General features: G+C 43.3%; 1 protein-coding gene across 1 annotated transcript in view; it reads right to left on the bottom strand.

The window, feature by feature from the left end:
* LOC121927168 (gastrula zinc finger protein XlCGF57.1-like) overlaps positions 1-14,044 on the bottom strand; it is a 124,586-nt gene that overhangs the window by 81,246 nt on the left and 29,296 nt on the right. The window lies entirely within an intron of this gene.

Genomic DNA, 14,044 nt, shown 5'->3' with positions numbered 1-14,044 from the left:
TAGTACCACTTGTGTATTTGACCCGAGACAGAAGTAGAATGTTGCTTTTATAATGCGAGAGGGCATTTTATCATGGGGTAACGTAAGGGGATATGATAATTTGTGCGTCATGGCAACTAACCACCCCGTTTGCAGCATGTGTGCACTATAAGCACTAACCAATGCAGAACATGGCAAATGACACAGCTTTCAATTCCCTACTACTTCAGTTAGGCACGGGGCCCCTAGCAGCCAGTGTTGTTCTCAGACTTTACTTTTACTCTGCCTATGTCATTTCCTGTGTGATAGAGAAGCAGGAAGGGGAAGCCCCTTCAGCTGTTGGGTGTGTTGGACCTTTACCCCTCCTGCAGGAAGATTGAGGGAGAGGTGCTTTTGCTGTTTTGGCAAGTCTGGTAGCTTAAGCAGTAGGGAAGGAGGGGGATTTATCTGTGCAAGATGATCATCACACCAGTGTCGGAAATTATTTACTTCAACTTTTCCTGACATACGGCCAGATTCACACAATTTTTTTAATTAGTTGGGCTGGTACAAACTACTTTTCTTGTGGACTTGTTCCTAGGCAAGTCATGGTTGTGCATGGAAGTGGTAAAGCCAGTGCGAACTGATGTTTATTAAAACTTAAGAACTGGCTTGAACCAAGGTATAACTCAAGGTAGTTATCAACTCTGACCTCATGGAAAGTCAGCAGACAGGTTGACTAATCATTTCTGAATCTGGTCTGTCATGCAATTTGGATGCTTCATTTTGTGTAGGAGGGTGAGGCAAATCTGTGAAACTGTTTGAAGCAAGCAAAGTCATAGCCTGTAAGGGAGAGAATTGACATTGCTAATTAGGGAAAGCTGTCAGGTCTGTCACAAGTTACGTTACTCTTTGCTGGTACCGTCCCCTTGCGGGGCTTAACTCCTCTTCTTAAAAGCTCTTGTCTGTCATAGATCAATACATTCTATTTCCGTTCCCTAACAGAGAATGAAGAATGATGTTATCCTTCTCTGTTTTCTTCTTCCCTCCACCATTCCTGCCAAAAATGAGAATAAGAGTCTACGGTGTTTGTTTGCAGGTGGAGCACACGTAAGTTTATAAGGAAGTAGATGCAGAGAGAATCGTCTGAATGAAGAGACAACAGTTGGGCCCCCTGTGGTAGGACACACACACGTGGGATATTAAAAAACACAGGATCCCAAGTTGTTGTGTTGTTGTTGTTTGTTATACCATCACCATTTTATTATCAATGTACTTGTAACATGGTTCATAACGATGGCCCACAGCATGCACAGAAGCCCCCTGTTGGCTAGTGGTTAAATGCCTGTACTGCAGAGCCACTCACTTCAAAAAACCATAAGGTTTGCGAGGTTTCAAGACCGAGCAAAAGAAGGGCCAAGCTGGACTCAATCAGGCCTTGCATCCTTCTGAGGGTCGCTGAAAAGGAGTACTACCCAGATTGTTGGGGGGCAAATTTAGCTTACAGTTGTTAAACACTTAGACACTGCTTGGTTGGATATGAACGGTAATATAAATGAAGCGTGTTTGTTTTGTTGGTTTATGCACATGCACCATTTTATTAAACAAAGTGATAGGGCGGGCCCATTAGCAGATACTCCAACCTGCAGATGGCTGTCAGCCAATACGGAGAGGCCACTGATAGTTGTCTCAACATGTAAAATAACTCATGAAACCTGGTGATGTGAAAGAAGAACTGGAAGAAAATTAAATCGTCTGAGGATTGTTTTCCCTTAACTGGGAAAAGGGTTTGGACCATAAAATGTTTAATTACATGATAATTCCTAATGATTCAGAATGTTTCTTAATTTCTGCCCTTCTTGATTTCTCTTCCTTTCTAGGCTGTCTGATAGAATCATAGAATGTAGAGTTGGAGAGACACGGGCATCCGTCCAACCTATAATCTATCAAAGCATCCCTGACAGATGGGCCTCCACCTCTGTTAAGACCTCAGGAGAGATTCCACTACACTCGAGGGAGTTTGTCCACTGTGACAGCCCTTACTGCAGGAGTTCCTCCTAATGTTGAGGTGAATCTCTTTTTCGTAGTTTGCTTCCATTGTTCCGGTTCTTATAGTCTCTGGAGCAGCAGTAAAAAAAGGAACTTTCAAAGGTTACATAGTCCCAGGGATCAGTTTTGTCTAGTCCCTCGTTGTCTGTCATCCATCATTGTCTATCATGTCAGCCAGTCAGCACAATTTTACGTCAAAACAAACGGCTACACCCACAATGGCCTTGTTCAACCAACATGCTGGTACCAGATCAAGACGTAAGTTATTTGCCAAGGGATGATACACCTCTCCCGCCTGCAACAAGAATCCCCACAGAAACACCAACAAACACGTTTTAGGGCTTTCGGTGTCATTACCATTGTTCAGGACCCAGAACATGGAGCAACTCCAGAAAAGAGATTTGACCCTCAACATTAGGAGGAACTTCCTGGTGGGGATGCTTTGATTGAGAATGTCCTGCATGCTGGGGTGTGGACTGGATGGCCATATGTGCTCTTCCATTCTAGATTCTACCAGCCCATGGAAAGCAGACAAGAAATGTATCCTGGAAAGTTGAAAAATGGTCTTCGGGACTGTAGAGAATGTTAACCTGAAATGGTAGACTTCCATCTTAGAAAATCTTCTGAATCAATGGTCTGCGATTGAAGGTTTTTGGCTAGTCTAACTTTCAGTATCATGTTTGACTCAATTTCAGTGAATGTGGTCGGATTGAGGTGCTGGTAAAGCTTAGTAGATACATTCTCTCTCTCAGCCTAGAGGGCAGCAAGGCAAACCCCCTTTCTGAAAAAATTAATTGGATTGCCAATGAAAAGAACCCCATGGGTCGCCAGAAGGAGGAACCATAAGAAGGAAACCCCATGGGTCGCTTTTGATCACCATTAGTTGAAATAACTTGAAGGCACACAGCAACAAATGCTGGTAAGCTAAGCTAATTGCTGTAAAACACCCTGCTTAGTGAAAACGCACCAAAGAACTTTACTTCATGGCATTCAACTTTTTTCACATTCATTCAATTGCAGTACTTTTTGCTCTTAGAGTCTGAGGAAGTAGGCTCATGCTACCGAAACCCAACTTCTAACTCTTTATTTTGGTAATCTCAAAAGTGCTACAGAATCCACACTGAATACAGATTTGTCCAGACTATAAACATGGCTATATCCTGAATTTTTGCTCTTAGTAAACTAGCTACATATGCTGTTCTGTTAAATTTTGGTCCTAAAAACTTTGGATAAGGGTCGCAACCTGTTACTAAAGTAAATTAAACAACAAAATTCATTTTAGTATTTTTAGGTGGCTATTAATATATATTTCATTAGTGATACCTCAAGAAAGATAGCCAGTAACTTTTTTGAACATTTCGCTAAATTTAGTTGATTCAGACATCATAAATTTTTGTAATTGAGTTCCCAGGTGGGGATCTGTTTGCCTGAGTCTTAATGTGAAACAATCAGTCGAACAGTCAGGAAGAACCTTCTAGAACATGGCCACTTAGCCCAAAAAACCACAAAAAAAAATATGGATGCTGGCCATAAAGCCTTCGACTTCACAGTGTGAATAGTGCTGATTGGCTCAGCACAATTACAAAATGGATGTTTTGGATATTGTCCATGTAAATTTGTGTTTTTTCATGAAGTGTGGGAGCAGACTCTAGAATTATCATGATCATGTAACCATCATGACAGTTTTGTACTGAGTGCTTTCAATGGAAAGAGCTACGTGGTAGAAGGTAGTAATAGTTTGGGGGTTGTTAAACAAATCTCAGCCTCAGGATACAGTTTGGATACCATTATACAAAGAATCAGAATCCCCAGATGCTTGACGTAGTTCTACTATCAGTGTTTGGCTCCCGTTTTTCTTCTGTCTCCCAAATCCCTGGTAGACACAAGGCCGTTTCAAAGTTTAAGCTATACTAAACCTTCGGACATTACGATATCTCCTCCATGTACTTGTCCTCTCTAAAGCACAGAAAACGTTGTGAAAGAGAGAGTCACTTGTTTGCCTGAGTTTTCCTAGCCGGACTGGGACTATAGCTGTGAAAGAATCAGGAGCAAGTAGGTATATCTAAAAGCGTTGTACGGATATAGGAGCCCGTGCCTAAAAGAAGTAATTTTATCAACAGAGAATCACTGCAAGGTGAGATTAGGAATAAAACCTCAAAGCTTGCCTGGGTACTAGCACAACAATACATTACCTGCAACTTTGACCACAGAGTAGTGTTTGGACTGTTGTGTTTTCTGCTTATAGAGTACTGTGGGTTTATGATGAAACTAAGCTTGGAAATGGTGTCTAGACTTGTAAAAAGCAGAGCTTATTGGGATGAATTGACCTAGAGAAGGCACTGGACAATAGTGCGAGAAGTGCAAAGGAAGAGTGAAAGCTGGGTATATTCAGCCAGTGGTTTGGGACAGCATCTGAGAAAAGGCATCGTCTCCTTAACTCACGCTTGCTAATAAAAACAAAAAGGGGCAATGAGTCAAGGTGCAAGTCTCAATTCCAGTGTCCCTTCGGGAGTGAGATTTTGAGAAAAGAAGGGCAGCAGATGGACTGTCCTGGAAGGATGGACAGGCCTCAGAAAACAGCAGGTCTCCTCCCCTATATCTGAGGAACACGTGCTAAGTTGGCTACGCATTAAGTTGCCCACACAACAATTTATGGGATGAAAGGCTGGTTTTGTTCAGCGTTAGTTCGAATAAGCAGTAAAATCCATAGCTGTGGACTCAGGCCAGAGACGCAATGACCCTTACCTTTCTTTGCTTCTGTTCTGTTTTGTTGAAACATAAGATTTCCTTATTTAAAATGGAATGATGTGGTATTTTTCTGAAAGCAAATTGGTTGAAGAAGGTTGATTTGATTATCAGAAACTAATCTTGAGCATTAAGAAATGTGCAAGGTAATTAAAAACCTGTTTTGGTCTCTCTCAGTTTTTAAGCAGCTAAAAATTTTAAGTACCAGAAGTATTTCTTTATGAAGTCTGCTGCTTTCTATGAAACAGTACTATTAAGTGCAAACAGTTTTCACGCGTGAGGCTTACTTGTTCTTGAAACTCTTTGTGAATAGGTTTGTAGTGTCATTAATGAAGGATACAAGAGGCATTTGTAAATGCCAGTGCTATTGGCCCCCAGTCCTTACCAATGTTCCAGTCTCACATTGCATTGTACACCAATGCAAACCAAAACCTTTGGAGATATTTTCATACTCATGTTAGGGGCTTGTTCGGCACAAATATACAGTACAGTATTTGTTGCCTTAGTACTTCTTCTTCTGCTTCTTCTTCTTTTTAAAGTTGTTTTTCCAATTGGAGGAGTGTATATCTTTCATACTGGTTGTGCTCTATTCAATTCCGTAAAACATTTAGTTGTCTGTAAACCATAAGGAGTCTTTAACATCTGTAGAGCACATATTCCTAATAAGATTCGGCTTGGTCTCAGAATCTCGTCTGCAAAAAAAAGAACTGTCACTTTATTCCTTATTGTTTAGAAAAGTTTTATTTGGATTGCCCTCTTCCTCGAATGTTACCAGAGAGAGTAGAGTAAGGTCCAGGAAAACATTCATGGAAGCAAACTTAAGAACAGGAATTAATCAAGGCAATCAGATAGAAAGCCTATCTAGTCTGACATCCGCTTACCCAGGGTATCTAGCCAGATTTCCAGGGAAACACATAAGCAGGTTCATGAGAATAACATTGGCCCACCGTAGCAACGGGTAATTCTTCATTGGTCTCTATGTGCGGGGTTTCTAACACCATCTGTAACTTGGAAGTTGGTAGTCCAAACCTGGGATCTAATTAGAGAATCCAGATGCATAAATTACAAAGACATAGGCTTGTGAGGCAGGGGCTCAGATAACGGTATCTTGTAGCACCTGTTTATTTTTTAAAAAAAATATTGTAATTTGAAATTTAATATTTCTTATTACATACTACCATCTTGTAATAATTTGTTACACCTTCACATGTTTTTACATTACCTACCCCATAATCCCGTCTTTATCTATCATGTTTGCGATTTTCATTCTTATGTTATTTTAACAGACTTTCCTATCCAACCCCCATAACCGGAACTTTATCCATACAAGATTTTTACAAAAAAAGAAAACCATCTTTTCTTGTTAGCCCCTTTGAGCTAACTGAAAGAAAGAACCTGGAGCATAACGTTTGTCCACTTGAGTCTACTTCCCCATACTCATTATCATCATGCTTTGTTAATGGTGGATTTGGAGATTAATACACTGGTTGTAGTGTGAGTAGTCAAGAATGCCATTTGTTCAGATCATGGCATACCATTAATGTTATTGTAGTAGCACACCCAGGGCCCTAAGTCCACCAGTGCCGGTGTATCTTAAATTTTCATGAAATGGGGATGGTAGAGAGGCTCCTGTTTAGTGCTGGGGTAAGAACCAGGTTTAGAAAGTTCCCATAATTACACGTATCTCACAAAGATGTAATCAAGAACATAGTTGGGGTCCTAGAGGCGGTATTTGTCTAGGTATGTCCTGAATTGTCATCCAAACAGATTAGTAGAATTTAGAGTCCAGATTGTATATGGGATGGGCTACAGCCCAACTATCACCGGAACCCGGGTACCCCATTCTTGAACTAGACTACCTAGATTGAAGAGATATATAATTACTTTGAGTTGTCTCATTGAGATTGAATTCTGATTGCATCAGATTCCCCTCATTCGTTGTATTTGTAACACTGTTTTGTTGAGGCCTGGGGATGTATGTAGGATGCCTATTTTTGGTAACCTGGGGGTTTCTGACCTTAGGTAGTAAGTTATATGGCAATTCATAATCTGTAGATTCTGCACCAGACTGATGGCACAGGGCTCCAAGGGCATAGTCTGGTCTCATAGGACCCTGTGGCTTGATATTCCCTGCCCCTTTTTTTAGCCAAAAGATAAGGTCCTAACTCCCAATGTTAATCATCAATAACAAGATCCGGACCTGATTTCCTGATGGTTCAAGTTGGGTCTTGCTCTAGTTGGATACTAACAATTGGATTTAGCTCTGTGTAATTGCAGGTTAATTTTGGGAGGTGTAACCTCAGAACAGTGGCGCTTATATCTAATAGAGGTCATGTAGACTAACTACTTGAGATCTGTATGTTTAAAAAACAATTTCTGGTAATATACGGAAAGAACGTCTTAAGGTAGGCCCATTTTTGGTACTTCATTGGTGTAGTGGATCTATCTGCTGCCACACGTAGAACCCACCATTAAGAGTGGGGCGCAGTAAAAATACGAGTGAATATACTGATAGGTAGGATAACGTTCTTGGCCCTTTTGAATGTTAGAAAGAGACTATGGGTGGTGTGGTTGTGCATAAGCATTGTACTGACTGCCTGTGGACCTGATACTAGCCTAGATAGAATGTCCTGTCTGGAACAAAAATAATAAAAGGTAGCCTTGAGTCCTGCGTTGGAATCATTCAGAGACTACAAGCAGTAGTTGAATCCAACCTCTGTAAAGTGGAATAGTACAGTCATGACCATGTGTGGTGGCCTTTTACCTGTATATAATTCTGGAAAAAAAAAATCTAATGATCAATAGGGGGCAGGAATATATGTTAACTTACATACACCATGATTGTTGTCACGTGTCATATAGCCACGCTTTGTCAACAGATAATTTTAATGTCATTTCCATCAGTGAGACTAAGCCTAGATTAAAAAAATTAAGAGTAAAGAGCCGTTGTGCCTAAACTTGGCAAAAAAACTCATCAATAGCTCACTAATGTTCCCTCCTCTACGCAGTTGATATCCGCTATTTTTAAAAGAAATCCCAGTTATTTATAGTGAAGCGGAGAAAGCGAGTAATAATAATAATCCAAAGATTATTATATTTATCTCGCCGCCCTTTGCACCTCCGGGCGGTTTACCCCAATATAGAACAATACAATCACAACAATAAGCAAAGTTATACAATAGACAGTCATACCCTTTTCACAAGTACAATCTTAAGATAAAAGTCATTACAACAAATACAAACAGTGTAACCCACCCCACCCTCCCATACAGCAATAACCATACAACAATGCACAATAATCAAATAAAACATCCCATATAATACATAGTACAAGAAAAAAAGTCTAAAAAAACCAGCTAATAGCTGGATACAATATACTCATCGAGGGGGCTAGGATGACATTTTGCTCATGAGAAAACACATCCATGAGCAGATATAAACCCCATATACCAGACAATGTAAGAAAGCGCAACAGAGTAGGACTACTTCCCAAGTCAAACCTCTGTAGCAGAATGCATGCCTAATTGTGTCCCTTGCCCCCACCCGTCCCTGCGACAGTCGCGCAGTTGCGATACTGCGGGCCGTGAGTCCGTTGGCGGCAAGTCCTGGGGGGATGCACAGCTGCGCAGGTAGAATGCTCTCAGGAAGGCGCTGCCGGGCAAACAGCGTCACAAACACGTCCCGTCGAGGCCTTGGAGGGGGCAGGACGGGGAGGTTCCCCAGCAAGCTGGGGTTTTTATATGGCGTGCGCCGGCTGCCACCTGGACAACCCCCTCCCTCGGCTCCCCTCAGGTGGTTCCTGGTCTCCTCGGTCCTGGCAGCGCAGCCGTGAGGCCGTTGGCGTCAAGATCCGGGTGGAGTCGCAGTCTGTGCAGGTAAGAATGCGCTCTCTCCAGGCGGCCGCATCCCGGCAAACACGGGCACAACACAGTCCCTCGGGGCCTTGGAGGGGGCAGGTAGTTAGTATAAAGGGAGAATCTTGCAAGGTACAATCTTTGGCATCTGAAAACTAACAACAGCAGCTCCAGTCACCTGCCCCCTTCGTCCATGCCATTCCTGCTCCCCAGCCCCCTTTGTAGTAACAACACTTGTGCCAATATTCACAGCAGAAAAGGGAGGAAACCCATGTACTGCTTTCATAGTAGTGGCTGTGTTAGAAACCCTTTTTGCCTCATTAGATTGTAATATATACATTTTTTATTCTAGGAGTAAGACACCATTGACTTCATATAGTCATATAGATAGAGTTGGGAAGAGATCACAGGGCTATCCAGTCCAACCCCCCTGTCCATGCAGGAACTCACAATAAAACAGCCCGACAGATGCCATCCAGCCGCTGATTAAAGACCTCTCCAAGGAAGGAACTGCCGAGGGAGTTGTTTCCACTGTCAACAGCACTTACTGTCAGGAAGTGGGCAAGTGGTTAAAGCCTTACAGTGGGCAATCTAACCGTACTTTCCCTATTGTCACCTCTTCTTTCCTAGGCTTTTGTTATCCTTGGGCTTTTGCCAAATGGATGGGTCGAGACTCCTGCATGCTCATTCAACAAAAAAATTTAATGCCCACGAAAAGCTGCAGAAGCGAGCACATTGTTGCAACTTTAATCCATATTTTTTACTTATTTAATTTTTATTGAAATTGTAAAATTATACATATGACATACATTGGCGTGCGTGTTATCAAAACATGAGCAAACATATAAAAAAGAAATTTACATTCTAGCTCTAGCACAATTTTATAATGTCTCACAGTAGCTTAAACAATAATATTTCAAACTTTGTCCTAGGACTTCAAATAATAAACTTTGTAATATCCCGACATCTTTAGTGGTAGCACCGTATTGGTTCTACGACCTCCTTTGTTGTACCAAATCTTGAACATTTAGGACGTTTAACTAAGTATATATTCCCTATGACTTTTCCAAGCAATTGAACTAACAGTGAAATAAATTTCCTCCAATTTTGTCATCTATAACTAACAAAAAGAAAATTTCTATTTCACATGAGATTACTTTGAAATAAATATACCTTCCTTGGGCGTTATCTGTTATTGACTACTTACAAGTTGGTCCCTCCATATTTTGGCTAGGGTTAGGGGAACAAGAGACCCCCCGTGACTATGGAAAAACCACAAATAGCAAAAACAACGGTTTTTTTTTTTACCTGAGAGGACACCTCGCTAGCTAGGAATCTCTAAGGTCTCGCAGTGGCAACTATGTGGTCAAATGCCCACATACACTAAACCTAGAAATGGCCTGGAGTAGGCTAACAAAATGGGCTTTCATGCACTTTGAGTTAAAGTTACCACAGAGTTGCACTGGAGGACCTAACAGTCCCTAGAGAGAACATATTAATGAAATTTCTGTGAATAGCAAATCCGCAATATCAAGCCGCAAATATGGAGTGAGATTGTACTTAATAAGCTTTTAATATTATATGATATATATAATATACCTGCTTATCCCAGCGGTGAATTATTTTTACATTACACAAACATTTGTAGTTTTGAAAGATATGAATCAGATATTACTATGACACACATTGTTATTTTTCAGAGACAAAACAACTGTCTGAATTCTTCGACATCAGTACTAATTTCATCTATACAGTCGGCCTTCTCTCTGGCCGCTGCGACTGCACCTCGGCGCAAGGGCCAAGTGACGGGTTGGGAGTTCCAATAGGCCTCCAACAACCCCACCTGGCCCTTCACCGAGGAGCCGAGGAGGCCTCCCGGTGGCTGGCTGCTCCACCGCTCGGCCTCCGCTCCACCAATCCGGGGAAGGACGGGTGCTTCGCCTGGAGGCCAAGAGGCCTCCAGGAGCAACCCCGGCCTTACCCCCACCTTGGTGGTGTCAGCAGAGAGAGGCGAGGACAAGCGCATAGCCCCTCTGGCCGCCGCCTCAGCTGCACAACTCAACTCTTCCACCTACGCGTAATGGTCGGGTGGTGGGCCCGGAGGCCGTCGCGTCTCCAGTATCCCCCACGTGAGCCTTCATTGGGGTGGAAGGCCGAGGCAGCTCGGAGGCCCTGGTGGTGGTCCTCCGCCACGCCCACATCAGCTCCTATCTGCCACAAGTCGGGGAAGCTGGGTGCTGCCCTTTTGTAGGTGTCCAAAAGGCCTCCAGAGCATCACCCTGGTCTTTCCCCCCCGTGAGTGGTGGTTGTGCAGCGGAGAGGAGGCGAATACAGTGCAAGAGGTCTCCTCGGCTCCTCTGCCGCCACACCTGATCATAGAGGGCCGATGGTGGCCCCGGAGGCCTCTTGGCCTCCAGCCCCGCCCCTGGCCCCTGTGAGGAGGTGCTTGCGACGCGGAGAAGACAAGAGTAGTTCTCTGGTGCTGCGCCTCCACATCCTCGTCTTCTCTGCTGCTGCCACCTCGCATAAGGGCTGTGTGCTGCTCCTGCCTGGAGGCCTAGAGGCATCTGGGGCAGGCAGCCACCACCTGGGCCTTTCCGCTGTGGCAGCAAGAAGAGGCTGGAGCAACGCCAAGAGGCGTCCTCTCCCGCCGCCCCCGCCCGCCTCCGTGCAAGGGGCGGATGGGCGGGTTGGGAGGCCTCTTGTGCCTCCAATAGCCCCACTTGGCACCTGCTTGGAGGTCTGGCGACGGGAGGAGAGGAGTCTGAGGAGCTCTGGCGCGCATAGTCCGTCCGACTCCGCTCGCACGTTTGCCAGCCACATACCATGGCTCGGGGAAATGCTGGATTCTGCCCCCCTGGAGGGCCTCTTGGCCTCCAGAGCAGCACCCGACCTTTCCCCTGGCTGTTTGGATGAGGAGGTCGAGGTGGTAGGAGCAGCAACAACCAAAGCCTCGTCGGCCTCCTTACTGCCACTGCGTGCCCAAATGGGTCCCCGTGTGGGGGTTTTGGAGACTCTTGTCTCCAACCCACCCCGGCCCTTGCGCAGAGGTGGCCGTTGGCAGCGCAGAGAGGAGAATGAAAAAACAAGAGTTTAGGGGGGGGGAAAGCTAAAAAAAACTGTAATTTTTTTATTGGAAGAGACCAAAGCGTTTCGACATTGTCTCATCAGTGGTCCAAGAAGTAAGCCACCTGTCAGGTAAGAGCATGTGAAACCAGCTGTCCTGTTTGGTAAGAGTGGAAGGTCAACTAAGACCTTGAGTGTCGTGGCCTAAGCTGGGGTGTGCCACAAATCTTGTCAGCCTTCGCAGTTGGAATACATGGGAAGGCAAAGCCCCGCAAAATATATGGGGCGCTTGACCGTCGGCCACACCACACATCTGTGTGCCGCTTTGAACATACAGGTGGGGTAAGCCACCTCCGGGATACAAAAATACCCAGGTTACGAAATTTCCGGGATACGAAAATCCCATAGGAAATAATTGGTTCCGGGTTACGAATGTTTTTTTTTCTCGGGTTACAAAAAAAAATTTGGTGCTTTTTTTCGGCTTTTTCGGCACGAATCGCGGCTTTTCTCTTCCCTATTTCTTCTTCTCCTCCTTGTGTCCCCTTTAGCGCCTTGGCATTTCGGCTTACGAAGCTGTTTCGGGTTAAAAAAGTGGCTGGGCGGAACGAATTAATTTCGTAACCCAGGGAGCTGTACTGACAAAGAGACTGTACATAGCCCCAAGGCAGTGTTGTTTCCTTTGGCTGGACATATATCTTACCACAGTTTTTGGGGATCGGCTAGAATTTTAATAATATTTTGAGCAGATTTTAGATCAGAACTTTTTTTTTGAATGAGAAATACAAAGGATGTCCTCATTATTGTTATGTTACAATCCTAAATATTAATAACCTATTCCAAGAAAAGCTGCCTAGTAAAACTTTCAGGTTTGTTGTGATATAACATGTAAAGAACTTAAAGAAGTGCACTTATTGATCTTCAACCGCCAGCTATTAAGTAGATTCGCTAAAGAAAATATACAGAACGTAAAAAGAACCATTGGGTTTTTTTATTATTCTTATTGACTATAGGAGGGCTTCAGAAATTGTGGGCAGGGATCATGTTCACATGTTCTAGAAAACATGTCCTGTGGAACAATCCAAAATGACTTAGAGCATCCACCCTTGGCGGCCGTTCTAACAATGAACTTTGTGCAATTGTTAAGTTAATTTCTAAGAACATAAAAGTCACTGACTGAATCAGGGGCCCAAAAACTCATTTAATCATCCTAGCTTTGCCTACCCACAAGCAGACAGGCAGATGTTCTGTGCAAATAGCAGTGAATGATTTATGATAACCCTCGTCCGCTCTTTGTTTCTCCAGCAACTGGGGAGCGAATAGCCTCAGTTTGCTTGTGACAAACTTGGAAAACAACACTGGACAAAACTTCCTGCTCCCTTCCGCTAAGAAGCAAAGCGGTGACCAGATCAAATGTAGGAGTTTTCTAGATGTAATCCATACTGTGATATGCCTTGTTGGTTGACAAAAAACCCAGAGTTTGTGCGTGCATGCCTCATCTTTCACACAGTTCTTGCTTCTTTTCCCGATCTCCCATACCAGGGTCCCTCGAGTGAAGTGGTATAACTATGGACACTCATAATCAGGGAGGAAAGGAAATTGCTGGCATCTCCACACATGAGATATCGGTTGCACCAATGAGCCTCAGGGTCTTAACACCAGATTGGTTAAATGTAATGCATAACCAGACCAAAATGTTTGCATTAATCAACCTTGACTACTACTGTAAGAAAAGCAGTCTAACTAATGTTTGCATAGCTTGGTACTCTCCCACTCCCATCCCCCTCCCTAGCGCATATTTTGGGCATAGCGCGATTTGGCCGGCTTCTCTCTGGTTTTTCAGAGACATTATAGTGATTCGTGTTTTTTATTTTCTAGCAAGAATATCAGTTCGAACCTGATTAAATTTAGTTTAGAGCTCTCCAGCAAAAACTGTCAAAAGCAAAAAAAATAATAATCACCTCTTATCTACCATTTCATATAAGATGTTGCATTGAAGTATGAACCCGGAGGAAAACTACCTAAATTACTTGAGACAGCCACAGATGCCATTATGTTTTCTGCAGTTATAATCCTAGTAACAGTTCAACTGCGTATTTGTAGATAGAAAGAACGCATAATAAAAGCTTATTAACTAGTACAGTGAAGTATACGCCAAATAGTGCTGGATGCTTTAAAAATGAGTGAAAAGCTTGTAATTACTACAACTACATTGAGGTACAAGCACAAACGAGGATTCTGATATAACTTGGAGGGAGTTCATGACAAATGAGAACACAAGGTTCTTCCCAGTGAGCATTCGCGTAAATAAAACTGATTTTCAGTAAACATGGTTTTAGGTCAAACTATTTTTGTATGTATGTTGTAACTGAGCT

This window comes from Sceloporus undulatus, chromosome 1, assembly GCF_019175285.1.
Source record: "Sceloporus undulatus isolate JIND9_A2432 ecotype Alabama chromosome 1, SceUnd_v1.1, whole genome shotgun sequence".
Taxonomy (NCBI): domain Eukaryota; kingdom Metazoa; phylum Chordata; class Lepidosauria; order Squamata; family Phrynosomatidae; genus Sceloporus; species Sceloporus undulatus.
This window is presented reverse-complemented; position numbering and strand designations above follow the sequence as displayed.